This window comes from Myotis myotis, unplaced genomic scaffold (assembly GCF_014108235.1).
Source record: "Myotis myotis isolate mMyoMyo1 unplaced genomic scaffold, mMyoMyo1.p scaffold_m19_p_2, whole genome shotgun sequence".
Classification (NCBI taxonomy): Eukaryota; Metazoa; Chordata; class Mammalia; order Chiroptera; family Vespertilionidae; genus Myotis; species Myotis myotis.
In genome coordinates this window covers 74,735,014-74,758,959 of record NW_023416324.1, presented here as the reverse complement: position 1 = coordinate 74,758,959, position 23,946 = coordinate 74,735,014, and the positions used below count along the sequence as shown (strand labels likewise).

General features: G+C 40.9%; 1 long non-coding RNA gene across 1 annotated transcript in view; it reads left to right on the top strand.

The window, feature by feature from the left end:
- The first annotated feature begins 5,032 nt into the window (after positions 1–5,032).
- The window catches only part of LOC118676781, a 72,223-nt gene continuing 53,309 nt past the window's right edge, over positions 5,033–23,946 (top strand). Inside the window, exons 1-2 of the long non-coding RNA XR_004974221.1 lie at positions 5,033–5,166; positions 11,059–11,319. This is a non-coding gene — a long non-coding RNA (uncharacterized LOC118676781). The remainder of the gene's footprint in view (positions 5,167–11,058; positions 11,320–23,946) is intronic.

Below are 23,946 nucleotides of genomic sequence, written 5' to 3'. Positions count from 1 at the left end.
AACATAAAAAAAAATCCCCCCAAAAATCTTGTTAAAGAAACAGGCAAAAGACCTGAATAGACACTTCTGTAAAGAGGACATACAGATGCCAATCCTATATAATAAAAGCCTAATATGCTAAGTGTCTGGTTATCTGGTTGTCTGTTCAACAAATCAAAGCAAAATATGCTAATGATATGCTTAGGCTGCTCAACCACTCACTATGACGTGCACTGACCTTCAGGGGGCAGACAGTCGACTGGTCAACCAGTAGCTATGATGTGCACTGACCACCAGGGGGCAGATGCTCCAACCAGTAGGTTAGCTTGCTGCCGGGGTCCAGCCGATCGGGACTGAGTGAGACAAGCTGGACACTCCCTAGTGCCCTTCTGTGGTCCCTCCCTGGCTGGCCAACCTCCCGTTTCCCTCCCCAGCTCCGATTGTGCACCAGTGGGGTCCCTCAGCCTGGCCTGCACCCTCTCTCAATCCGGGACCCCTCAGTGGGGCACATTGACTGTCAAGTAGTTCCACCCTATATAATAAAAGGCTAATATGCAAATCAACTTTATGGCAGAAGGACCAATCACTATGATGCACACTGACCACCAGGGGGAAGAAGCTTAACACAGGAGCTTCCCTCTGGTGGTCAGTGCACTCCCACAGGGGGAGCACCATTCAGCCAGAAGCTCTGAGCTGGGCTCACGGCTGGCAAGTGCAGTTGCAGTGGCGGGAGCCTCTCCTGCCTCCGCAGCAGCGCTAAGTATCCCGCTCGGGAGCAGACCTAAGCCATCAGTCGGACATCCCCTGAGGGCTCCCAGACTGCGAGAGGTCACAGGCTGCGCTGAGGGACCTCCCCCCGCTCCTCCGAGTGCATGAATTTCATGCATCGGGCCTCTAGTAAACATATAAGATGTTCAGCATCACCAATCGTCAGAGAAATGCAAATTAAAAACCACAATGAGATAATCACCTCATGCTTGTCAGAATGGCTATCATCAAAAAATCAACAAACAACAAGTGATGATGAGGATGTGGAGAAAAGGGAACTCCTTGTGCACTGTTGGTGGAAATGCAGACTGGTTCAGCCACTGTGGAAAACAGGATGGAATTTCCTCAAAAAATTAAAATGGAACTGCCTTATGACCTAGCAATTCCACTTCAGGGAATATATCTGAAGAAACCTGAAACACCAGTTCAAAAGAATATATGTACCTTTATGTTCATTGCAGCATTATTTACAATAGCCAAGATCTGGAAACAGCTCAAGTGCCCATCAGTAGATGAGTGGATAAAAATGCTGTGGCACATCTATACCATGGAATACTACTCAGCCAGCTATAAAAAAGAAGGAATTCTCACCCTTTTTTACAGCATGGATGGATCTCGAGAGCATTATGCTAAATAAAATAAGCCAGTTAAAGAAAGACAAGTATCACATGATCTCACTTATATGTGGAATGTAATGAAGAAAATAAACTAATAGATAAAATAGAAACATACTCATAGGCACAGAACAGACTGAAAGCTGTCAGAGGGGGAGAGGGTGCGGGACTGGGTGAAAAAGTGAAGGGATTAAGCAAAACAAACAACTCAGAGAGACAACAGTATGGTGAATGCCAGAGAGAAAGCGGGGAGAGGTAGGTAGAAGAAGATAAAGGGGGCATAAATGGTGATGGAAGGAGACTTGACTTGGGGTGGTGAACACACAATACAATATGCAGTTGATGTATTGTAGCACTGTACACCTGAAACCTATATAATTTTATTAACCAATGTACCCCAATAAATTTAATAAAAAGAAAAGAAAAAAAAATAGAGCAGTTAGGTCACCTCTTTAGAAAAATTTCCCCTGAATACTTCAGCATGCAGTGATCTGTCCTTACTCTGCAGTGCTCATTTGGCACTTCTCATGCACCGACTTAAATCTTTAGTTATGCTGCCATCTCTGTATGTTTTTCACCCTATGTCGACTGCCAGGCCCTGCAAGCACAGATGCTGTTGTTTCATTCTCTGCATAGAACCTTCCCGCCTTGTGTACCCCAAGCACACACCTAAAACAGCTTCCCATGCATGGGACAACGGTACTCAGCAAAATGTTGTTGATTGATCACTCTGGTGGTTCTTTTTCCATCTGGTTTCCATTTCCTTTTGCTTTTTCATTTCTTCTTCTTATTGGTTTTCTTCTTCAGGATAAGAAATCACTTGGTATATTTACTTGGGAAACCGTGTCCTCTACTTGCTCCCTTCTCACTGAAACATTACCTGATGCCCTCTTCGTAATGTGTCATGTTCAACTACCACAGAATCTTGGAGTGCAGAAACTGGCTAGCTAGCTAATTTCCTCATTTTTCATTATATAATTTTGGTTTCTTGGCAGACTAGTCAATGTGATTTTCTAATTCTTAGTACACGTCTTACCTCTCACCTCCTCTGCCAGCTCCACGTGTTTTTAACCCAGACTTGGCTCTTCCGATGTGCGACGTCCTCCCCACGTTTTAGAAAGGGCATGGCACGTATGTGTGAAGAATAAAGAGAAAGCACTGAATAGTGAAACGTGGGCCCTTATGACACTAGAAGATCAGGAGGAGAGAGGTGGCTGAGTTACTTTATTCAAGAAAGGCCTTATAGATGCGGATGATTATGGATAATGATGTATTGGTAAGATTCACATGGAGCATGGGGAAAGAGAGGGTATTTAACAGTTGGAAGGAGAATAAACTAAGGCCCAAGAACTGTTAATAGTACATAGTAGTATTTGGTGGAAATGAACATGGTATATAAGTGGAAAATTGAGGCTAATAAGAATGTCTGGGCCCAAAATGGGGAAGAGAGGAACATAATTATCTGTCAGAAAGAAGTAGGCGCTCTCCCTCCCTGGAGCAGGCCTTTCCTCTCCCCTCCCCATCCCCCTCTTCCTAGGCATATTACCTTTACCCTTCTCTCTCCTAAGCTCCAAGGGCCCTTCTGTTGCCTCTGTAACTTATTTCCTGAGCCCATTTCTTCTATGACTCACTTCTTCTGCCTCTGTGACTTTCTAAATATGTTCTCATAGTTTAAAGAAAAAATAAAAAGAAGCCAATCTATGCCATATGAGGCAGTATACCATGAATATCAATAGCCCCCAGTTTCCTTCCTCAGATTCTGTCCCTGCAATCATTCTGCCTCTCAGAGCACTTCTCCTTTTCTGCTCTTTCTTATTTAGCCTCCTCCTGGAAATGACATTTTACATAGACTTATTAAAATGTTCACAAAGAATTTCACAAACACTCATTTGATGCTTCTTTTATGGTTATAATAATCGCGGGCAAGCATTGCTACATCACCTGAAAAGCGGGAATCCGAAAAAAAAGAAAAGAGAAGCAGGAATCTGAGATTCACTGAAGCCACAGAACTAACAAGCAGCAGAACTGGACTGCGAAGCTTGAGCCCAGATGTGGTTGGTGCTCTTTGTGATCAATCATGCCATGCCTGCCGCTGTGATCATTCATTCATTCAATGATTTTTGGTAAATCTTGAATGATCACCTCCTATGCGCTGGGCTCCAAGTTAAGCCCAAGTTGAACATGGCACAATTCCTGCTCCTTCTTTGATTTGGATGGGATCATAGACACGAAGCTGACAGAGAATTAGGTGATGATGCTGAGCTGGGGAAGCCTGGGTGCTGCGGTTGCACCTAGAAGGACTTTAAGGCTGAAATTGTTGCAAGGACTTAGGCTTCCTGGAGTAAGTGATATCTTACTTGAGATATTAAGAAAGGAGTAATTAAGTGGGGTGTTATTCCCCCCCCCCCCAATAATCAGTAACATCAAGGGCTAAAGGTAAGAGAGGATAATGGTAACTTTAGGGAATTAAGAATAGTTGAATTTGCCTGGAATGCGGAGTGTAAATTGGAGAATGGCAGAAGATGGGACTAAAGAGGTAGGCAGATGCCAGGCCATGTGTGGGTTTGGAAACTATGATGAGAGATTTGCAATGAGGACTCATCTGAAAGGTCTGGAGCCTGAGTGGCGTGATCAAGCGTGCAGGGCAGAAGGGTTTCTCGGGTGCCATGGGGAGGATGATCAGCCATAGTAGAGCCATTAGCAGAGGTAGGACAGCAGTTCTCTTGGTCAGTGTCTGGAGTCATCTGAAGGACTCAGAAGGGCAGAGCTAACCAAGGTGGAAAGTCTTACCTGGCTTGGGTCTCAGGAAAATAGCTTAAGAAGCCCTAACGGCAACATAGACCTGGCCTTCAGACTACCTCTGTCCAGCTAGATTACCAAGGCTAACTTTGATTTTATTAAAATTGACTACTTTTTTCTTTGCCTCCAAGTCATGGGTCTAAAAAAGCAAGCTTTGAAAAATAAAACCACAATATACACTTTTTCTAAAAGTTTAGAATAATGTTAAAGTATCTATCTACAGCAAACACAATTTTTAAAAAAACCGTCTGTAGAACACAATGTAGCTCAGGGGTTTTGCATTACGGATTGGATTCACCAAGAAGACCACGTTGCAAAGCTTGGTGGAGAGGCAAGCGCCCCTGTAGAGAGTCAGCGCGGGCTCAGGCTGCCAGGGCTTTCGAACCTGTTGACTAATAGCGCTGCGTTGTCTACTAAAGAAAACACTTTTCTCTTGTAGTCCTTTCTACATTTTTTTTCATAAGCAACTCCCTTTAGAGAAGACTTCTTTAATTTGTCCCTTCCTTTCCCCCTAAAGGGGGATGGTGGATTATTTCAAGGAGCAGCAGAGGGTCGGGGAGGAGACAATGAGGACCTAGGTCCTTGCAGTCACCGGAGAACTCTGAACTCTCTGTGTCCCCCTTCAGCGTCCCTCGGGTGGCCTCCGTGTTTCTGTTACCTTGGTAGAAAGAATATGTGACTCCCCTGCCTGCCTTGAAGTCTCGTTGCCATGGAAACTCCCATTCCACACACCTGATTCACATATCACGCTTGGCTAAGTCCAGACAGAGGCCACCGACTGGCATTTGCCCTTTGTTTCCCCTTGTGTTTGCCAGGCGCTTAAAAAATGGATGGGGATAGGCGGGAGGGTGGGCAGCGTGGTGTGTGAGAAAGCTGTGTCAGGGGTAGACGCTTGGGGATTTCCGAAGATAATCCTGTGGAGGGAAGAGCAGAGCAAATGGAAAAGTCTGTGCCCTTTTAAGCTTCTCCTGGACGCAAAGGCTTTGATCCTGTGATGTGTCTGACGGTAATTTTCTGGATTTCTGGGTGAGATAGGATATGCGTGAACAGATTCAGGGAGCTGTTGTTCCTTAGTGAGTTTTTCTGTCCCATGCTCACTGAATTGGCTAATAATCTCAGCTCCATGGTGAGCATGTTGGGGCTGTGACCTGGGTTTAGGCGAAACATCAATTAAAGCTGTGAACTAAGAGTTCAGCCCTCTGATGACACTTTTTCCTGGGCTCGCCTTTGATATAAAGCGTAATCTTCTCGGGAGCACAAATAATTTGTGGAAATTATCGCTCATGAGGGGCCAGTACCCTGGCTGGAGGACAGTTCTGTTTTCCCTCTGATATTTTCTTTTCCTCTAGTCTAAGTCCTTTAATCAGTAACTTAGCGAGAAGGGCCCTGGCAGAGAGCCGACTAGTCACCTCCTCCCCCAGCCAGACTTTCCCTTTCATAGGTTGTCATTTTCTCTCGGTTCCTGTTTATGCAGCAGAGTTTTAGAAATTAAAAAAGAAGGTGTTGAAATTGTCATGGTCATCAGTCCTCCTAAAACATTCGGTTTCACACCTTATGTGGGTGTAGGTAGGTATCACTCCTGCCTTGGCAATGGAATGAGCTCCCCAGTACCTGCCCTGCCTTCCCCCCACTTATTCTTCTGTCTCCTCTAATTTGTTAATAGTCCTAAGTAGGTGGCCTTCATTTACAAAGTGCACCCGCACGCAGCGGCCAGGAACTCTAGTTTGGAGTCAGACCGGAAGGGGGAAAATCTCCGTTGTGTTCTTGGACAAGTGCTTTTATCAACCTCAGTTTCCTCATTTGTGAAATGGTCTTAATGATAAATGCTGTGATTTTTAAAGAGCTTGTGACCTAATATCTTTGTTATTATTAGCTTGCTAGGTCATTTTATAAATAACATGTACAGTATTTGAAAGAATATTCTCACCATCAGTACTGCTGATTTTTATTGTTGTTATTGACTTTGGCATAGGCAAGAGTAGACACAGGCAAAGAATATACTAGTAAATGGTGGATTGGAAGAAATAGATAATTCTTACCCCAAATAGTGCACACACATTCCCTCTCTGTCATTTGTGTGTGCACTCTTGTTCTGTCTATTGAATCTCACTGCAAGTTCAAACAGCAAAATGAAAAGGTTGTACACTTCCTGGGAGACAGAATGCTGCCACAGACACTGTCTGGTTTAGAGAGAGAGAGCAGTGATGCCCCGTCAGCATTTCCAGGCAGCCCTGCGGGGATGAATGTAAATTCCTATTCGATAATCCAAGGGCCATTCTGATCTTCCTGCCTCAACTGGCTTCTTGCCTCCTCATCCTTCCTCTTGTAACATTTTCTCTCTTTTTAAAATTGTGGTGAAATATACATAACAGCCCTAGCTGGTTTGGCTCAATGGATAGAGCGCCAGCCTGCAGACTGAAGGGTCCCAGATTCAATTCTGGCCAAGGGCACATGCCTGGGTTGCAGGCTTGATCCCCAGTAGGGGGCGTGCAGGAGGCAGCCAATCAATGATTCTCTCTCATCATTGATGTTTCTATCTCTCTCTCCCTCTCCCTTCCTCTCTAAAAATCAATAAAATATATTTTAAAAAAAGAAATACACATAACATAAAATAAATCATTTTAACCATTTTTTAAATGTACAGTTTAGTGGCATTATATACTGTCACACTGTTGTGCAAGCATCACCACCATCCATTTCCAGAACTTTTTACATCTTCCCAAGCCAAAACTCTCTACCTATTAAGCAGTAATTCCTAAGCCTGCTTCCCACTGCCTTTGTCAACTACCACTCTTCTTTCAGTCACTCTGAATTTGATTGCTCGAGATACTTCATAGTAGTGGGGTCGTGCAGTATTGCTCTGTGTGACTGGCTTATTTCACTTAGTATGATGTCTTCGGGGTTCATTCATGTTGTAGCAGGTGTTAGAATTTCATTTCTCTAAAGGCTAAATGATATCCCATTGTATGCACACACCACATTTTTTTTTTTTACTTGTTCATCCGCCAATGGACATTTTGGATTATTTCCACCTTTTGGCTATTTTGAATAATGCTGCTATAAACACGGGTGTGTAAATATCTGTTTGAGTACATTTTCTTCTTTTTATTCTGGTAAAGATGATAAAATGTTAGACTGCATCAGGGTCTTCACTGTGAATTCTTCAGTAGCAGTAAAATTGATTATGCTATGCATTTTCCTTTTATTTAATGTGGTAAAAAACAAAACATAGAATTTACCATTTAAACCATTGTTAGGTGTACAGTGGTGAACAACAATGGGTACAGAGTTTCAGTACTGCAAGATGATGGGTTTGATTACTCGAGGGGCCTCATATAAGTGGGATGATACAGTATCTGTCCTTTTGTGAGTGGCTGATTTCACTTGGCATGATGTCTTCCAGATTCATTCATGTTGTAGTATATGGCAGGTTTTCCCTTTCTAGGGCTGAACAACTTTCCATTGTATATACCCCATTTTTTTAAATGTATTCATCTGCCAGTGGACATTTGAACTATTGTGAATAATGCTGCAGTGACTGTGGGTGCGCAGATATCTCTTGGAGAAGTGGAATTACTGGATCATATGTTAATTCTATGTTTAACTTTTTGAGAAACCTCCATACTGTTTGCCACCCCTGCACTGTTGGTGGGAGTGTAAAATTTTACATTCCCACCAACAGCGCACAAGGCTTCCAATTTCTCCACAACTTCATCAACACTTGTTATTTTTCTATTTTAATTTTTGTAACAGTGGCCATCCTGATGTGTGTGGGGTGATAAATCATAGTGATTTTGATTTGTAATGAAGTTTCTTAAAGCAGCTTTAAAGAGCATATTAAAAGCAAACAGACGGACTGAGGTAATAGTTAGCTTAGGATGGAGAGAAGCTTGGGAAACCATGGGGTTCCCAGAGGAGTTGTTTGATCTCCTCTGACAGTTCTCTGTGTGCTGGGAAGAGTGTGCTGTCCTTTGCGCTGCTGTCTCCTAGGCCTGGAGGTCCAGTTTGGCCTCAGTGGTGTGGCCTGGCCGACAGTCCGTCGCCCTCTCATCCTTTTGGAGTCCTGGGTGGTTAGTAAGCATTTTCTCAGAGCAAGTGACTCAGAATTAAATGTAGCTCCAGATACAGAGTTATTTCAAAGGACAACGATGCCTCACTCTTTTTTAACCATTTCTATGGACTACTTCTATGTGGATTAAAAAAATATCAATGCTGAGCTAAAGTCAGCATTCCTTCTTTGATTCATTCAGCGGCATTAATGAAATATCCAGGACAATTCTGTCCAATAGAAATATAATGCAAGCTGTATATTTGATGTGACATATTTTCTAGTAGCCATGTTAAAAAAAAAAAAGGAAGGAAAACAGGTGACGTTAATTTTAACAATACATTTCATTGAACCTGACATACCTAAAACATTGTCATTTCAATACGTAATGAATATGAAAAATTGAGATAGTCTACTTTATGTTTCACACTTAGTCTTGGTAACCTGCTGCTTATTTTAAACTCAGAGCCCTTCTCAATTTGGATTGGCCACATTTCAAGTGCTCAAGAGCCACGTGTTTCTAGTGGCCAGCTTACTAGACAGAACAGACCTAGCATACCGAGCCAGGGATATCTGAAGCCCAGAAAAGGCCAGCCCTCAGCTCTGCCTCATGGGCAAGATATATCAGTAAAGCACTGATGATGGTGTCCAGAGCTTGTGGAAGAGACGGGCACAGTGGTACCGAGCCCAGAATTGGGGCTCCCAAGCCCAGAATTGGGTTGGTCTGCCACCCCTAGACCTCATTCCTTTGAACTAGTCTCCTGTGGGGCGGGTGCTGAGCTGGACTTTGGCATGGGCCCCAGCTCATCAGACATTAACTTTTTGCCTCCTGTGTTAAGAGAGCCGCTGCCAAGTTTACTTTTAATTATAAGCTCTGCTCTGGCCCTGGGTCTGCGAGCAGGGATTTCAGCACCACAACCTCACTTCTCTCCCGCGGGCCTTTCATTCCCACAGGCGAGTCCATCCCCTCTCTGGGCACTGCTGGCCTGCACTCCACCTCAGTCCTTTGAGCTGCTCCCCAGGAGAAGGTCAAAAGTGTGGTGCCGAGAGAAGGACTTCATCTGAACACCCTTCCCCTCACCTCTGGGAACGACGCCAACAGCTCTAGTTGTTGAGGGAAAGGTCATGTCCTTGGACAGGCTCCCCTGAATCCACCCTGTGGCCTCCCTGACCACCCTCATGCCCAGGTCCTCAGGGAGCTCCAGAGGCACCGGCTCTGGAGGCCCTGCAGCCAGACAAGCCGGTGCGGCTCCCCAGCTCCCGCGTGGGGAAGGAAGGGTGGCCAAGACGTGTTTACAGAGAGCCGGCCAGGAAGCAAGGGAAGAGGAGGAGCTGTTTCCACTTATCCTCCCACCTCCTTTTGGCTTTCTCTCCTGGCATTGCTGAAGGCCAGAAAAGGGATGGGAATTTGGCAAAGTGAAAGTATATCATTGTATTCCCCCCCCCCCCCCCCCAGCCCTCCATCTCATCTCCCTCCTACGGAAGCCAGGCTGGACTTTTTTCTACCCAGTTTACTTAACACTCAAGAGACTCGAAATTCCTTTCCTGCTGCTGGTGTGGAAGAGGCTTGGAAATAGGTTCCTTTCCAGGAGATGAGTGATATGGCTGAAAGGCAAGGTCAGATGAGGCCAAGGGCCGGGAGCCAGAGTCTTACCAAACTCTCACAAGCAGCACTGTGATGGCCGGACTTGCTATGCTGATGGAGAAGGGGTGGCCTTGGGCTCTACCCTGTCTGGAGTCTTCTATGATAGGTGCAGTTAAGGGAGATGAGGGACTTTGGGGGAGGGGGCAGGATGAGCCTGGCCCTTCCGAAAACTGGGCTAGTGTATGTTGACATGTTAAAAGACAGAACGATTAATATTGCCAGCCTACTGTAAGGCTCTATTTCTTTTAATCATATTTTAAACTTTACACTATTAACATAGACTTCTTTGGGACTTGTTTATACCTTGCACCCATAGGAATCAGATCCCCAGTGTAAGGATTACAAGAATCTCAATAATTACCTAATTTAACAAGGAGGCCAAAGTAAAATATTTCTTCTCCTAGGAAAATAAAGTAAATGAAAGATCAACTGCTCTTCTCATTATTCCGAACTCACAAATCTGCTAAGACTCAAAGTTAACTTTATGATGTACTTTAGCTGAGAGTATTTTTATGAACAAGAACTGTTAACATCGAGAAGTTAGCTCCAGGAAATGAAAAGATTAAGACAAAGGAAAAGGTCACACGATTTGAATGTCACACATGCATACTTACTTGGTACTGGAATAATGACAGAGAATCCTTTTGACTGCTGTGACCTATGGTCCTATGCATTTTGGTACCAACAATATTTTGCTTTTTTTTTTTGCCTTTTTTTTTTCTTTTTAGCTTCATGTTTGAGTGATAGTTTGAGTCCCTTCAGCAAGTCAGTGTACCAGCCTGGAAGCTAGCTGGAGTTATAACACAGGCTGTGGTCACACACCACAAGTGACAAGCCAGGCCAGCAAGACTGTGGGCTCTGGGTTTGAATCCTGGCTCCACCACTAATTAGCCCTGTGTTAGTTACTCAGCCTCTCTGAACCTCATTAATTTTCTGTAAAAATTAGAATTATAAATTTATATTTTTGGAGTTTACCCATATAAAGATGGCTCATTTAAAGTGCTTAGTCCATAGTTCCTGACAAATATTAAATTAGGAGGAAATATTAATTGCTTTTAATACTTAAACTGAAAATGCCAAGTTTAACTGGCAATATATAGCTGCCCTTGTTTATTTCTACCAGTAGCAGAGCAATACATTGTTTGGTTGACACTGGGTTGGCCTTTTTGAAAAATTCTTTAATTATGTATTATTTTTCTTTGCAGCCTTGCAGGTGTGTGGTGTGTATGTGTAAGAGAAGCCAGTAATTACCCCTTGCTGATGGAGCTGACCAAACACAGTCTTTCCCATGGCAACTGAAAACATAAAAAATAAAATTTAAAAAATTGGAGGTTACATAATTGCCGTCCCCGGAGGAGGAGGAATGCGGAGATCATGGAGTTTCTTGTGGCTTTTGGTTGAAGGTGTTGGTGAAGATGCAGAGGTCCTGCTGAGTAGCTGAACAGGATGCCGTTGCTTGCTTTGAAGTGAGTAAACTGGTCAAAAGTACAAGTGGGAGGGGAAGTTGAGGCTTAATGAAGGGGGTCATTATTAATGTTTCCATGGTTTTAGCAGTTTAAAAGTTGGGAGTTTAGGTGAGGTTGTTGGTTGAGGGGAAAATAGCCCACAGACGTTCAGGCAGGGTCAAGTTCAGTCTTTTAGTCTTCATTTTAATCTGAAAATAGGGGGTCAAGGCTTTTGAATAACATAGCAAAGGGATTGCTTCATAATTCCAACAGCGAATGCTAATTATTGCATGTCCACAATGGCACAAGATTCAGAAAGCAACACCATTCTTCTCAAATCCCAATTATCCAAAGATTTTTTTTGGGGGGGGAGGAGAAATAATATTACTGGTTTGGATTACTATTTCTGCTTTCAAAAGGATTTATATTAACTTTCCTGAAGCCTACATGGAACCCAAAACGTTAACTTTCTTTTTTATTGATTTCAGAGAGGAAGAGAGAGGGAGAGAGAGATAAAAAACAACAATGATGAGAGAGAATCATTGATTGACTGCCTCCTGTGTGTCCCCCACTGGGGATCTAGCCTGCAACTTGAGCATGTGCCCTGATCTGGCATAGCAGCCTCCTGGTTCCTAGGTTGATGTTCAACCACTGAGCCACACCGGCAGGGCCAAAACATTCACTTTCATTGCAGAGGTGGTGTCTTTTCCCAACTTCCATAAATTGATCTTGAATCCATTGCCTTTATCTTTCTTGTATAAGGAATAACACAGGGAGCTTCATTTATTTCATTACTGGAATGCAGTGTAATATCCCTAATCCTATGTTTACCATTTTTAATCAGACTACCAATTCTCCTCTTTTTCATGGTTGGATGTAAATAACTTGTTTTCAGAATTCCAGTAATGTAATAAAAAGAAATGGAATCAAGATTGGGGATCTGGTCTTGCCTTTGCCAGTAACTAGAATTGTAAAGATGATAAAGTTACTTGATTTTAATGGACCTCATATCCAAATATAAAATTATTTTATATTTCAATTTAGTATGAAGGAAGATTTTAGACCAAATTATCATTAAGACTTCTCTCAGTGTTATGATTCTGTTTTTAAGTTCAGGACTTCTGATTATAGTTTATCTTATTAAGGATTGCAATGTTTGTATTTTATATAACCTGTTATTTAAGATTGGTCATCACCATTAACATACTCAACACACAAAGTACACAGGAGATAAAATAAAAAAAAGTTTCCTATGAATCTGACTAGCCTGCTCTACCCAGTGAGGGGAGACTGTTCAAGGACAGTTATCTCTTAAAAGCAACAGAAGAAACTGTGAGTAAAGAAGACATAGTGTCATATCTCTTATTGGGTCTTCAGAAAGGAGACTCTATATAATTAAAAAATCTGAAAAGCTGAGTTTAAGACTAGATATTCCTCTGGGAATCACTTCTATGGAATCTTTAAAAATGGAACCATCAAATCAGAATTTATTTACATATTCCCCGAAAATAATAAGAGGACTTTAATTGCCCTTCAAAAATCTGAGTCTTAACTTTAGCCTATGCAGATGCTTCTCTTTAAAATAAACCTCTGTTAATAGTTTATGGATCTTTTCAGAAGAAAGTTAGAAAAATTATCTAGGTGCTTAGGAAAGCCAACGAAGCTACAGTTGGAAGATAGAAATGTTCCCTTAGAAAGTTTTATATCTGTTCCTCAGAAAGATGCATGAACAATGAACCAGCCTGTTCTTGTCTTGTTTTAAAGTAAACAGATTTGTAGACTTGTAGTTGGCTCCCGATGAACCACTCATGGAGCCATTTAAGGCATGAGCTTTGCATTGGTATTGAACCAACTGAATAAAAGCTGTTTATAACCTTGTTATGCCTTTCCAACATAAACAGTATCTCTTACATAAATCACTTTTATACTAGTTTATACATAACATCATGTGGGAACTTTTTCTCTTACTTTTTGTTTGATCTGGACTGCAAGCTAGGCATCCATGTCTCCTGACAGTGGTGTTCTAGGTTATCTTTTACATTCTGAAGTGGCATAAGCCAGAGCTATCTATGTTATACTTGTCAAGGGATAGCACTTATTACTCTATTCTAATTTGGGCTCACTGTCAGTGAGTATGTATTTTAAAGCTGTTTCAATTTTCTACCTATGCATACAAGCGTAGCCTTTAAGTGAATGCTTGTATTACACATTCATTTATATCTTACCCTTACCTGTCACTGCCCTCCACCTGCAATAGTACTCTATAGAGGATCTCATGGAGCTTTGTTGTCCATGAATATATTTTCTCTTGACTCTATCTAAAAGGATAAGAAATGCTAAGCATTTTTTATAAGAATATTAAATGTATAAGAATCAGTATGACTATATTTTATTTATCTTTGCTTCTCTCTCTCTCTTTTTAAATAGACTTTACTTTTAGAGCAGCTTTAGGTTCACACAAAATTGAGAGGAAAATACAGATAATTTTCATAAACCTAGTGCCACCACATTTTTCTTGCATGCTTATTATATATCTCCTTTGATGAGGGTCTGTTAAGGTCTTCGGCCCAATTTTAATTGGGGTTTTTGTTGTCTTATTGTTGAGTTTTAAGGGTTTGTTTTTTTTGTACATTTTGGATCTACAAAGTCCTTTATTAGGTATATGTTTTGCAAATATTTTCTCTTGATAGTATTTTTTGCATGGCAGAAATTTTTAATTTTAATGAAGTCAAACTTATTATTTCTTTCATGGATTTTGCCTTTGGCATTGTATCTAAAAAGTCATTGCCAAAACAAATTCACCTAGATTTTATCCTGTTATCTTCTAGGGGTTTTATAGTTTTGTGTTTTTCATTTAGGTATGTGATCCATTTTGAGTTAATTTTGTGAAGAGTATAAGGCCTGTGTCTAAATTAATTTTTTTTGCATGTGGGTGACATGCAGTTGTTCCAGCACCATTTGTTGAAAAGACTGTCCAGGCTTCATTACATTGCCTTTACTTTTTGTCAAGGATCACTTGGCTATATTTATGTGGTCTTTTTCTGGGTTGTCCATTCTGTTCCACTGTTCTGTTTGTCTTTTTCTTCACCAATAGCAGACTGTCATAAATCTTGAAGTTGGGCAGTGTTAGGCCTCCAGCTTTGTCCTTTTCCTTAAAATTGTAACGATTCTGGGTTATTTCATTTTTTTAAATGCATTTAGCAGATTTCATAAAAGCTGCCTTGGATTTTCACAATACAGAAAACTGTTTTTTGGAGACATGATCCAGATATAGGAGACAATCATGATAAATATGATATATCCTAGAAATTCAGAAGTTGGAAAGAGCGACTTTCATTGAACAGTGTACCTGAACCTGTTGGTCAAGAAGATCATCAGTTGATCAGAACACATTGTTAGAGGAGGAAAGGTTTCATTTCTTTTCTTAAAATGTTATCTGACTGTAACAATAATCCAGTCTTCTTCAACAGGTCATTGTCTTAGTACACAATTTGAGTGGCTCCTTACACCTACTCAATAAAAATCAAACACTCAATGACTACCACTGGTTGACTTCACTCTGCCTTTCTAGTAGTGGGCTTCGCAGCTCTCCTTTGTGAACACACATTCTCAGATGAGCCATCGTTGATGAGGCGATGGACATGCTGAATTTAGAAAACTCTGGACTCAAATGCCTATGCTGCACTTATTAGCTTTGTGAACTTTGTCGAGTTACATCACCACCTGAATCTTAGTTTTCTAAAGGCTAAGGTAAATAAATACATAAATTGACTCTTGTTTTTATCTGTGATACCATGTAGTTAAATATGTAGGGCCATAAATTTAGATCCATTCCCTGAACTATTTATTGTAGCTAAATTGGATTTGCAATATACGAATATAAGATATTTAGAATTTAAGAAATACTTCTTTTTCTTGTTTTCTATTTAGTGGTAAATTCTTTTTTCCTATTATCAAATATTAAAACACATTGGCTACAAATAAGGATAACTTTAATAATAGATTTGGGGCACAAATAAACTACTTACATGTTAATACATTTAAAAGGCTACACACAAATCTTTTCAACATTTATGTTGAATCTTTGATTTTATATGTTGCTCAGTTATGAAGAGGAGGGAGACCATAAAGTCTGATTTTATTGGATTACTTATATGCTCAGAATTATATTTTTTGGTCTTATCTAGTCTTGCAGAATTATCTAGAAGGGTATACAATTCCATGTTTTCAGATACTGCTCACCATCTGCTTTCAAAGTGAAAAATGGGCATCATAATATACCTTCATTGCCCTTTGGCTGCTTAACTGGGATTTTCAAAAACAAAAATTTGTTTTGCTTTCTTTCGTATTTTTTCCCCCCATTTCGGACCAGATTCAGTGTGAAACGGACAGAAAGTAACAAGAGAATCCTGAAAAACTGACGTGAATCACAGCAAGTTCACAGATTTTGATAGAAATTGGGAGGAATAAAAATAATAAACTCACATGGGTCTTCTGTATATTAGATGCTTTCATATACATGATTTAAGTTTTATCAAAAGCATTATCTATGGTAAAGATGATTGTGGCAATGACTAATCTCATTGGACAGATAAGGAAGCCAGCTGATAGAGCCATATAATCTGGTCCAAAACAGATTGCTAGTAACACCAGGGTGCTTTCCTTCTTTACTCAGTTGTATGTGGAGAATAAAGATGTTTCTGTGCAGTCATATGGATTGTAGTAAAACCAATGCTACATTGTATTTCCTTGTAAAACCTTCATGATTTCCTATCCTATAGAAACATAGTATTTTAGAATCCGGTTTTTATACTGCCTCCCATGCCATCTGCTCAAAATGGCAGTGTCTTTGTGGCAGAGATTTGCTCAGGAGAAACATTTGCTCATCATCTGGAATGTTCTACAAGTAATCATGTAAAAGACTAGAGAATATGAAGATGACCATATAGCAATAACGCTATTATTAAATGCTTAATGTGAGCCACAGATGTCTCTTTGCTTTTAACTCTTGTTCTTCACATAGTGCTCCTGTGAAGCAGGCATCATTATTTTTCCATTTACAGTTGAAGAGGTTGAGGCACATCTGATCGATGCTTCTCTGTGTCTGGATCTGTTTTTGTTCATCAGTTTTTGTTGTTCATTATATTCCACAAATGAGTGAGATCATGTGGTATTTATCTTTCTCTGAGTCACTTATTTTGCTTAGCATAATGCTCTCCAGGTCCATCCATGCTGTTGCAAATGGTAGGAGTTCCTTCCTTTTTACAGCAGCGTAGTATTCCATTGTGTAGATGTACCACAGTTTTTTAATCCACTCATCTACTGATGGGCACTTACGCTGTTTCCAAATCTTAGCTATTGTAAAGGTAGGGGAGGGTGGGAGGAGGGGGAGAGATCAACCAAAGGACTTGTATACATGCATATAAGCATAACTAATGGACACAGACACCAGGGAGGTGAGAGCATGAGTGTGTGGGGGGAAATGTGGGGATAAGGACACATATGTAATACCTTAATCAATAAAGAACAAAAAAAATATTTAAAAAAATAAAAAAGAAAACCATAAGGGAGAGAGAGAGAGAGAGAAGAGGTTGGGGCACAGTCGAATTCGTAACTTGCCAACGTCCCAAAACTATTGTGGTTTCAAATCCAAGTCCCCTGACCCCACAGCCTCTCTGCAATGCTACTTCTTAGCCTGATGAGCTAGTAATTGTGGCTCCCTGAGAACCCCGACTTGGCCTCAGTTGACTTAGAAAATAGCTTTGTGTGTATGTATTTTCAAGCCTGTCCCATTTTTTCATTAATTATATGGAGTGCCCACTTTTTTAGGAAAGTAGTCATAATGTGTAATTCCAGGCACAGTTAGAGGGTGGGCGAGGATTAAGTCATTTGGAAGAGTCAGGAAAAGCTCCCTGGGCACCCTTCCAGGAAATTAAAGTTTAATCTGGGGATAGGGACTCAATGTTTGGAGAGAATGGGAAATTTTGCATGTAGGTGTTGCTATGTCATCTTGGTCTTCAGTTAGAACCACTCCAAGAGGGGAAAACATATCAGAAAGATGAAAGAGGAGAACTAAAGTAAATACCACATAGCTTTCAAAGGACTAACATTTCATAGCTATAATTTATAATGTCCACTGTCCTTGTGAAAATTACATGGGATTGTTTATCTTTTTCTGTTTGAGAATGTCTTCCTTTATATTAAAAAAAAATATATCCTGTCTTTAGAATCCTTTGAAGTGTAATGATTGGGGGGCAGAAATATACAAACTAGGTTCTTTTCAGTCCAGCCCATTTTTCTTTTTCATTTAGTCTTTGGGATAATTTAGATGCTTCTTTGTTCACAGGCATACTTATTCAAGAGATGTTTATTGAACACCTACTATATGCCAGACCCTTTGCTAGACCGTAGGGATAATAGATGGATCAGATGCTGAACCTGTCTTCAAGGCATTTGGGTTTTGGTGGAAGAAACTGCCCTTTATTCAGCTAGTCACAAGTCGGTTTAGAAGTGCTACATTAGCACAGCCAGTGTGGCTCAGTGGTTGAGCATCATCCCATGCACCAGGAAGTCACTGATTTGATTCCTGATCAGGGTACATGCCTGGGTTGCAGGTTCAATCTCTAGTGGGGGGCATATAGGAGGCAGCTGATGTTTGGTTGATGTTTCTCTCTCATCAATGTTTCTATCCCTCTCTCCCTCTCCCTTCTCTCTCTCAAATCAATACAAACATTATTTTTTTAAAAAAGAAGTGTTACATTAGCTCTGGCTAGTATGGCTCTCTTGGTTGGGCATCATCCTGTGTACCAAACGGTTGCAGTTCAATGATGAGTCAGGACACATGCTCCGGTTGCAGACTTGATCCCTGTTGGGGGGTGTGCAGGAAGCAGTTGATCAATGCTTCTCTCTCTCACTCATTTCCCTTCCTCTCTCTAAAAGATTAATATAAAGTTGTTTTTTTTTTAAATGAACTGTAATAAAAATAAAATAAAAGAAGTGCTACATTTGCACAAAGGAGGGAGGCAGTAATTCCTCCTGTGGTTCTCAGCAGACATTTGAGTTGAGTCTGTGACAGCAGAGCTGGTCAGGCACAGGTGGGCAGGAAGGGCACAGGAGACTAGAATGCTCCAAAGCCTGGAACACTGGAAGGACAGGGATAATTATCAGCATCTCACAGGCAGAAAAAACTGAACATTGTCACCAGCGTAGTTTACCTGTGATGGAATTGCCACCAACACTCAGGCTCAGGGATCTCCCTGTCCAGTCTTCATCTACTAGTATTACTGGCTAAAATGGGGCTGCCCCTGCTGCTGCTGCTATTTGTTTTTTACTTTTCCTCATTAGCTGGATAAGTTTGAATTAGAAGTAAGTGTGTCCCACGTCAGGCTGTAATCATACTGATGAAGTGGGTTGGGGAGGGAAGGGGGCGGTGGCACTAAGCTCCCTGCTATGACACGATGGAATGTAAAGTTTTGGGCCATTTGTGCCTGTCATTTTCATATTTATTTTTTCTCAAGAAATTCTATTTTTCCGCTGTGCCACTAGGATGTGGCTCTTTATCACTGTGTCCATATCACTGCTTCTCAGCATTTTTGGGCGCCATCCTGAACAAGCATGGCATGTCAGTGGGAAGACTTCCTCTGTTTAGTACCTTAAATTTGCTAATGGGTGTTTTATACGGAGACAGCCAAATGCTCATGTTTAAATAACTTACAATTCCTGGGCAACTCATAAATCTGCCTGACATGATGTTAAATAGTTTGTTCCTATAAGAAACTTTGCAGATGGCTATGATAAGTATGAAGGGTGTTTTATATGTTTTGACTTACTGTCTCTTCAATGACATTATATAAAACTCAGCAGACTTCTCCAAGATCATTAGGAAAATGAACGATTTCCCTGTCATAAATCACAAATACCACAAACTACAGGAGGGTTGCAATGGGCAGGTATCCACTGACACTTTATTTATATTCTCCAAGGGAACTCAAAAATGTTGTGTCTACCATATTTATTCAGAAAAATATATCCTTAAATATAATCTTCCTGACACTGGTTACTGTAGCTACATCAGTTAATTTTGTTAACTTTTCTTGTTAAACTAGCTGGGTGTACCAAACATGATTGTGTAAGATAAAAGAGGACAGTGCTAAAACTTTATCATAATATGATGCCAAAAATAAATACCTGTGAACACACACACACACACACACACACACACACACACACACACGTACATTTGAATACACTGTTCATGATGTTCTGATTCAGGGAAACTACTGGATGATTTGGAGTTACGGTGGTCAACTTTGTATTTATTCTAGAATATTTTACTTGAGAAAGGACATTCTTGACATACAATAAAATTTCACATTTTGTTATATAATTCACTTTGTCATGTAAATATTTATCATTTGTTCAATAAATCTAATAAACAAGGTGGTGTTGAATAATGAGTGAATCTAGTTTCGTAAATAAACAAAGTGCATAATAGATAAGTGATCTATTTTACAAAATGTACTGCTGAATTGTGGGTATGGATGTGAATTTTGTGGGCCTTTCCCCCGTCTTCCTGTCTTCTTTTAGCCCCATCCACACATACATCCTTTCTTCTCACTCTAAATCTACTATGATTAGAGAAAAGCACTTTGAGGAGAGAAATCTTTAGGAGTTTTAATATAATTAGACTTAGGGTGAGAATTCCATTCAACATAACATCATTGGTTGATTTAGTAATTTCTAGAATTCTGCCAAGGCTTTAGAATACTTCCAAGTGCCCATTGCTGGTACTGCTGTTTTCCTTCCGGGATTGAACTGTACAGGATTTTGCTTTTTTAATACATTCCAGTGGTATAAGTGTATTGGCTAGGAAAGCTTTCTTCAATTGACCTGGTTACAGTAGAAATGATCCAGTTCCCCTTCTCTTAAGTAGTCTCCTTTTTAAAACTAGGGATTAATAACCTGCTGTTATCTCCATCACCCTAGTGAGAGATTCTGTCAACAGTGATTTAAAAAGGCAGCTTTGGGGTTAGATCTCAGGAATGGCTCGGACTGTAACAACATCAAATCCGTGTTTTTCCTGTCAGTTATGTACATGGGCAATTTAATAAATTGTTACCAAATTCATATTCTGTGTTTCCTACATAAGAGGGAAATTTAGCACCTCCCCCCAAAAAATTTTCGACTAAAATTCCCTTTGGACTATTTTCTCCTACTCTGAGGACAATACCTTTCCCCAGTCCATTTTCTCTGCTCCCAGTACCTTATGTATGGCGAGCATTCAATAGTCAGTGAATGAATTCCTTTGTCATTGTGTCTCTATTGTGTCAAGTGGAAGTCTGCACCGGAACAATAGCTGGTGGATGGTCTGCACTGGGGAGGCCTGGGCTCAGCTTCAAAAGTGATTTCCCCATCCTGACAGGGCAGGGCATGTTCTCCTTGGGCTGGGAAGGCACAGCTCTATCCTTGTTAAGGACTGCACCTCCCTGTTGCTTTTTTTCTTCCTGGGAGCTGTTGAGTCCAAGTGTGACTGCCAAGAAGAATCCAGGAAAGCCAAAGAGCCCGAGCACGTCAGGCCTTCCTGTACCTGCCACACACACTTAAAACCCCAAGGAAATGAGTGAGGATCAATGGGAAGGAGAGAGCCAGCCAGGTGAGCAACCACATCAGTCTGAAGGCTGAAGCAACAGGAAGGGATCCTTGGCAGTTCTGTTTATTTGGCAAGATGGGGAGGTGACCTGATCTCACACTAAATTACCTCACGGCAAATCATTTTTTACCAAGCGCTATAAATGTTAGGATGACTCCACTGAGCCCTTGGGCTGAGGACAGATGAATACATCAAAGAATGTTAATTAGTCTCCAGGTGTGATTGCGGGGATTGTCTCTCTTCTTTCAGGAAAGGGTTAAGTCCCAAATCTCTCTCTTCCTCCCTGTCCCCCCTAAATCAGGCGAGGTTCTTTTGTTCAAAGCCCACATAAGAGCTTTAACTTAGTCTTCTGGTTGGGGTATGGACGGGTGTATTTGTGTCCCCAAGGGGTGGCAAAGGCTGTTTTTCCATTTTATACATATGAATCCTTTTTTTTTTTTTCTGCCTTTGGGTTCATATGCTTTAAAGCTACGTTCAAGGTGAATTTAATTAGACGATTGCAGTCATTTTTGACATTTTAGTAATGGGATCACTGGTTGGAGCCTTATGCAAAGTTTGGTGCTATAATAGGATTTGCCAGGGTTCCAATGTAATTCTAAATTAGTTTTAAATGTCTGCCCCTTGCCTTTCTTTTCATTTATGTCAAATGTTACTACGTGGAGAGAGGTATTTTAATGATAGCAAGATGTCATTTAGAAACTCCTTCTGCTCTACTACTTCTGAAAACCATAGAAAATATCAACAGAGGTGGTTCAATCCCTGAAAGAACTCTCTGACAGGTTTCTCAGCCTCTGCACTATTGACATTCTGAGCTGTTAATTCTGTGTTGTAGGGGGCTGCCTGTGTATTGTGGAATGTAGTAGCACTCTGACTTCTCCCCACTAATTGCCAGTAGCACCCATATCCTCAGAGTACAATCTAAAAAGTGCCATAGAAGACAGAATTGCCCCCAGCTGGGAACCACTGTTCTACCGACAGATAAGTTTAAGGAAAAGAAGTTTAAAACAATAAAGAAAATGTAGATTATGGACCTATTGGTTTTGTTTTTTTAAAAAATTTGTGTAGTCACTCATATGTGAAAGCTAATGAACAAACTGAACTAATAAACAAAATAGAGATAGACTCATAGATAGAGAGCAGGCTGACAGCTGGGGGTGGATGAGGGAGGTGGAAGGATTGAGCAAAAAAGAAAAAAGAAAACTCATTAGCACTGACAACAGGGTAGTGATTGGAGGGGAGGGCAGGGTGGTAGGTGGAGGTGGAAGAGGGTGTAGGGGTAAATGGTGATGGAAAAAGAAAGTAAATTCTTAGATCAGGTCTGCCCATACAATTCCCACTTAGCCACCAATTATCTATCCATTATTGACTGGGATCTGGTTTAGATTAGTACAAACCATTGTAACTCAGAGCAAGTATTGATTTCAATGCTCTCATTATCACTGAAGAACTTCCAGGTATTTATGTAACATGCAGAACTTTTATGAAGGAACATTTTCCCTGATCCCTGGATGCTTTAATGGTGCTGGTTTATTGGGCAGAAAGATAGAGTGAGTGGTTGGAGAACAGATTCAAATTAGACTGACGTAAGACTTTAATAACTGAATTTATGAATTGAATGAAGAAACACACCTACTTACACTGTAATTGAGCAGTTTATGAATGGGAGGCCAGATACATGATCTGGTTTCAGATACATGACAAGTTTCACTGAATTCGCCGTATTTTACATTACTAAGAATTGTCTAGAATATTGCATTTTTCCTCTGTAAGGAAATGAATTGTAATTCATTTTCTCTGTTCTCACTCTCAGCCCAAATTTACTTCCAGTTCTATAGTAGAATGTTTGAGCTACCAGGCAAGTAGAATCATGTCTCCACTGTGATTTAACACTAAATGTCCTGTTGTCCTTATTTTAATTTTTTCTCTTTGTCCTCTCTATTCTCTCTTCACCTGAACATACATGTTTGCCAGGCACATTTGCTTTGCTTTTCTCTTTCTGATGTCCCATCCCTCCTGCCCTTGTTTTCTTCCCTTTTCTCTACGATAGAAACTGTCAGGTGGCCTCGCTGGCATCATCTTACCTTTTTGAACTATGTTACCCAGAGACTCCCATTTATTATGCCTCGGGCACTCTCTTCCTTCAATGCCGTATCTCTCCGAGGGATAGTTAATGATCTTTGCAGCAAATGAAGGTGAATTGCAGTCGCATTACTGTTATAATACAGCCAACTGTATGGAACAGATTGGGCTGCGCTCTGAACAGCTGGGGCTGGCAGAGTGAGTCTTACCTCTTCTCGGAAGAGTTCCAGAACCGCCAGATCATCAGACTTGAAGGGCAAAGTGGGACAGGAAAGGTTATGGGGATAGCCGCTCCTGCAGACTCTTTTGGCCTTAGTGATCTACCTTTTGGAAATGTTTCCTGGTTTGTAGAGCTGGGAAAGCATGGACTAATGGCACCCAGGAGCTCTTGGCACTGCTATTAGACTTGCCTGTTTATTGGCTGTGATGGTATTTTATTGTTCATTTGCAGGTACTGAACATGTGATAAGATAGATGCTTCTGTTGTTAAAACATATGCCTCTCTTCAGTCCATTGAGACTATTCCTCGTGTTAAGGAGAGTTTTGAAATTTTGACTTGCCAAGTGTATGGAACCCTAATATAAATTAATAAAGACTCTGTTGGAACTTTTGGACTTGATTGATAGTGTGGCATCCTGGTGGCTGTAATAAATGGGAACTGATGTCGGGCAGGGCAGATGTCATAAACTGATGGCTCACAGAGCCTGGTCTAGCTGTTACCCATGCTGTGTTTGCCCACACAAGGCAGTCTGTGTGTATGTGTGTTTGTATGTTTGAAGAACCAACGACCAATATTTTTTTAAAGTTATATAAAAATCTGATCAGTTTTTTCATATAAGCCGGAAGTCCTGGCTTCCCTGGAACTGCATGTTCCCGTGGGTGAATATCAGCTAAGGCTGAGTAACAGCTACCCCATGTCT